This window comes from Malus domestica, chromosome 06, assembly GCF_042453785.1.
Source record: "Malus domestica chromosome 06, GDT2T_hap1".
In the NCBI taxonomy this organism is placed as follows: domain Eukaryota; kingdom Viridiplantae; phylum Streptophyta; class Magnoliopsida; order Rosales; family Rosaceae; genus Malus; species Malus domestica.
In genome coordinates this window covers 24,605,735-24,611,162 of record NC_091666.1, presented here as the reverse complement: position 1 = coordinate 24,611,162, position 5,428 = coordinate 24,605,735, and the positions used below count along the sequence as shown (strand labels likewise).

The following is a 5,428-nucleotide window of genomic DNA, read 5'->3' as shown; positions in this document are numbered from 1 at the left end:
ACAACCACTGGCACCCAAGCGAAATGTTAGGGTCGACAACAAAAAAGTTTGCAAGGTTAAGAAACCAGAATGAGTCTCACGTGTTTTCTGCTCTTTATCTTTATGGGCCTTTTAAAACAGATATTTTTTTTTTACCAATTCTCTATCTCCGAGTTACATCCCTCTTTCCTCCTCAAAGAAAAACCTTAGATTCAAAATATCACTGTCGTTGACCCTATGCTATGGCTTGAAGTCAGCGACAACCACCTTTTTTTTTCTTCTCTTCTCCCTTTATCGTCTTCCTTCCCCATCCACCCCTTCTTTTCTTCCCTCTCATCTCACACATCTCGCTGACTTGCCTCACGCCTTACCTTGCCTCCCTTTTTCTCTTCTGTAATAGCTTATCCAACATCTCTTTCTAGTTTTGTTCCATCATGCGATGATGTATCTTAATGATTTTGGCCTAATTTTGTTGGTTCTAAACTATTGAGTGTGTTGTTTGTGTTTCACAATGGTGGTTGTTTGAGTATTCGTGTCGGTACCATTTGCAATTTTAAAGTCATTGCAACTCCCTCTCAAGTAGTTGGGGTTCCTAGGCCTTACCCTTGGAGGCTAGAGTTCGGTCCGTTGGTATTTTTCGTCTTATGATGGTGGTGGGCAACGATATCATTGTGGTGCCGTTAATGGCTTTGGCATGCATTCCTTCATTTCGCTCCACTCTTTGTTCCCTTTGTCAAGCTATGACCCACGCGACATTGGTGTTCTAAAACGTCATCTTCCACTTCTAGTTGGCGGATACCCTTGACGGCTTCTGGTGCTAACTATTTATGTAGGTTATGGGTTCGTGGTGCGGTAACGACAGTGTCCTTGGCATGCAACTTCTTTGCCACCCAAGCCTCTATTTGTTGTTAACCCACACCCGACCTATATATCCCTGCTATGCTTGCCTCATGCCACATTTGTACTTGAGACTTTGTTGTGGAAAAGTTATTGGCTTTAATTAGCTTAGTTTTTATTTTTTTTCATATACTTTGCTTGTAGTGCTTAAACCAGGTTAGCTTAGTAGCTTTTGTGTTGCTTCAACGATTTGTTTGTGTCGCTTCGGCGATTGTGGTGATCTCGTGTTTGTGATGGCTTCATATGAAGGAGTCATTGCATGCTGCCGTTTTTTGTGACAAATTCACTTTGCGATCCTTGGTTGTGTTGATCTATTTTAGTGGCGGATATCCTTAAATGTATATTCTCATCCCTACCTAGCACGAGGTCTTTTGGGAGCTCACTGGCTTTGGGTTCCGTAGGAACTCCGAAGTTAAGTGAGTAGGAGGCTAGAACACTCCTAGGATGGGTGACCCACTGGGAAGTTGCTCGTGAGTTCCCAAAAACAAAACCGTGAAGGAATGTTAAGCCCAAAGCGAACAATATCGTGTTACGGTGGTGGAACGGGCCGGGAATGTGGTGGACCCGGGCCGGGATGTGACAAATGGTATCAGAGCCAATCCCTGGTCGGAAGTGTGCTGATGAGGACGTCGGGCCCCTAAGGGGGGTGGATTGTAACATCCCACATCGCCCTGGGGAGTGATCCTTAAATGTATATTCTCATCCTTACCTAGCACGAGGCCTTTTGGGAGCTCACTGGCTTCGGGTTCCGTAGGAACTCCGAAGTTAAGCGAGTAGAAGGCCTGAGCACTCTCAGGATGGGTGACCCACTGGGAAGTTGCTCGTGAGTTCCCAAAAACAAAACCGTGAAGGAATGGTATGCCCAAAGCGGACAATATCGTGCTAAGGTGGTGGAATAGGCCTGGGAAGTGGTGGACCCGGGCTGGGATGTGACAAGATACATACATGGGATGACTAATGTTCATCTCTAAGAACTTTGCGCGACAACATGTTATTCTTGCATGATGAAAATGGATTAGTCGAAAAAAATTATGCAAGACGAAGATATTCGTCGAGCAAATAATAAAATATATATTTTTTAAATTTATTTTTTTGTTCTAGTTTTAATTTTGCAATAAAATAATGAAATTAAATTGCAATAAAAAAATGTAATGAAGAGAAAAATAATTTATTGAAAATAAAAAGCAAATGTATGTACAAGGAAAAAGTTTAAAAAGTAAGGGAGTTAAAAGCTAAGAAAAGAAGGTGGAATAATCTAAGGGGGTCGTCGTTCGCAGGCGGCTGGAAATATTGGGACAAGAAGACCTCGAGGATAAGGACGGGTTCAAAGGTCAAAGGGGCGGAGTTCTAGGCATACTCGGGTTGGAGGGACTTGGACATCGACGAGATACGAATATCTATGAGACGAATGCCGGACTCACTGAGGGCCTTTACGATCAGTGACATCTGGCTCTTATACGAGGCAAGCTCACTCTTAAGGCCGGTTACCTCTTCTGTCAAAGCTGTCACCTCGCCCTTCGACTGGGAGGATGAAGAGGCTCTAGGTTCCTGCTTCCCTATCCCCCTACAATACGTCCCCAGCCTCCGCTCGAGAGTCTAATCCAAGGTATTTGTAAGGATTTGAAACCTCGCATCCTCGAGGGGATCCACATACTCGATTGGAGTTTCGGGAGAAAGTTGGGAGGCCAATTCCTGAAGAACCAACTGCCTCTTCTCCATCATCATCGCCTGTGTAATATAACATAAAATATTAATAATAACATTGAAATAATAACCATGATACTTTAATGTGTAAGATAGTAATTACAATTGAAGAATACTTACATGAAGTGACATACCCTGACTCAGGATGTCCACTTGGACTCCGAATCGAGTTATGCTAGCCAACACCAGAAAGGTGATGAAGCTATAAAGTGTAGTGATATGGAAAATGTGAGTAAATGTAAACCTAAAATGCCTAAATGTAAGAGTGCGCATGTGAGCAGGAATGAACCCATTCCACTCGTGATATCAGAGCATAAGTAAAGTACAATAAAGGTAAAAGAAGAATTATACCATCGGTAGTATTCCCAACACAACAATTTGCCAGAAATCCTTGTCGACATGGAAGCTCAGCCACTAAAACCTAGAGGGGCGAAAAATAAGGGTGAGTGGGCCTGAAAATAAAGCTTTGTAAAAACCTTTTTGAAAATATAATAACCCCTCGCCGTAAAACAAACATAGTTTCCAAAATATACATACTACGTATAGTATGAAAATACTTACCAGAGCCTGCAATATCTTAAGAATGCAATACGTCACAAATTTTCATAAATAAACACATGACGTTCGTAATCACATATTCTCTCATAAATGAACATATCATATTGAGTGCTCATCGACATATGCTGACACACGAGTTCATGTAGAGATATTCTGACATGAACAGGACTAGGTGTAATAATGACTTACGTTCTAGTACTACAATCACGTGAAAACTGGTGTTATGCGCATCACATATGAGTCTTAATTGCGTATAGCAATCTACGACAGGACTGGCACCTACAATGAATCCAAAATGAGTGTACGGTGTGATGTGAACATACACGTGAAAGACTGGCCTTGGTCCGGGCAAGTACTAACACCAGTGCAACACATGATGAGTAGATAACGTAAATATGATCATGCAATGGTAAATCGATAATTCGATAATTCAATAACCCTAGTCAATGAAATACTATTCATAACCGTAAATACCATTAAAGCATCCATACTAATACCTATACATGTGTATCCCATAGGACAAAGAATAATTGCATGAATTCCGTCAATACGTTAATTTTTATATACGTTACCCTAATCTAGGTGTAACGTAGAAAATTATTTATCAAATATATAAATGGAAACTAACAAATATATATACACACACACACTATATAAAAGAAAAAACCCACTCACAGATATTTGCGATGTCACATCCTTTCGAACTAAGAAAGTCAAAGTCTCCGATAGTAATTGCACCTAAGCATAATATTGGGATCCATTAGTAAAATTCAACTTAAATGATCAAATTTGAGAAAACGGAGTGCAGATTTGGAATCAGAATGTCGAGATACGCTAAGAAGGGTCCTAGACAAATTTTATAAAAAGTCAACGGTCAACCCTGAAAAGTCAACCAAGCCGCCTCGACAGTCGATTACGTTAAAACTTTGGAATTTTACTAAATAGATGTAAAAAAATGGACTCAAGACATCAAAATTAGCCTAGGAGGGTTTCCGAGAAAATTTCGTAAAAGTCAACATAAAGAATATTCTAGGGGATATTCCATATGCATTTTAGAACTAGATCCCGGGTTTGGTTTCTGATCCGGGTCGCAGATCTGGGCTTCCCTTTTCTTGTCATTTTTTTTCCTTCTTCTTTTCCGGTCGATTACCGCTGCAACCGCCGAAATTTAGAAATGAGATGGCTGGGATAAATTCTAGCTCTGACCAATAAAAAAAAACTTCACTAAACCTAGCCTTCCAACATATCAAATTGAAGCTCAGAGAACAAGGAATTGGAATATACCTTTGGTTTCCTCGACCGTGGCTATAGTTGATCCGAAAACGACTCGACTGACACTGGACCTCCGCCGGAAAAATGGGTTTGTTACTCTTGGGGTATTTATGCGTCCAAAAAACACAAAAACATCTCAAAAACATCTTAATCGTACTTCTAAACACAATCTATGAAGATCTTAAGGGTTTTCGAACTTACCCACACTGAAATTCTCGAGGTTCTCATCGGGAAACATGGAGGTCACACGGCGTCCTGGTTCGATGGTGGTGGTTCGTTTACAGAGGAGAAATGGTATGATGTTTGGGGGAGTTGAGTTCGCACTAAGTTGGTGATGGGTATGGAGGTGGTGCTCTGGTCTCGGCGTCGATAGTTGTAAAGGTGGGACGAGAGGGATGAGAAAGCGAGAGAGATAAGAACAGGAGTAGGGTGAGGTGGCAGCAAATAAATGGTGGTTTAGGAGAAATGGGAACACAGGATAATAGGCGTGGGCCCCGTTGACATAAAAAAAAAACTCAACAGAAATTAATAAAATAATGAGGGACAATTCATCGAAAAATAGTGAATTTACTAAATTACCTTTCACCTTTGTACATCCATAACTTTGTCATAATTCTTAATTCGATTCTGCTTGTGTCTAAGCATTCGTACTGTCGAGAACTTCAAGAATACGGTAAAATAGTAGCTCGTCTATGTCACGAATTGATGGTCAATGAAAGTCAACAATTCGGCCTCTAGGGTTATTTTCGTCGATTCACTCTTTTACATTTTTACAATCGTAAAATTAGGGGCAGGTTGTTACATGAAGGGACTCGACCAACTCATCCCCCGGTCGAACATAAACGTCTGCAAAGACATTGATCTTTAGGAATTTTGAACCCCCTGAATATAACAAGATAAGAAAAATGTTTGTACGAAAAAAAAATTTTACTGATATATTAAAAATTGAATATGAAAAGCTTTATTATTACCTGTCATTGTGCCTTCATCCTATATGAGAAGGGCATCGAACCCGAAT

At 40.6% G+C, this 5,428-nt stretch overlaps 1 long non-coding RNA gene across 1 annotated transcript; it reads right to left on the bottom strand.

The window, feature by feature from the left end:
- Positions 1 to 2,031: 2,031 nt before the first annotated feature.
- On the bottom strand, positions 2,032 to 4,402 carry LOC108170418 (uncharacterized). Its single transcript, XR_011582051.1, has 3 exons — positions 3,814 to 4,402; positions 2,932 to 3,001; positions 2,032 to 2,604 (listed from the first exon to the last, which is right to left on the bottom strand). It is a non-coding gene; the product is annotated as an uncharacterized lncRNA (long non-coding RNA).
- Between the last annotated feature and the right edge of the window lie 1,026 nt (positions 4,403 to 5,428).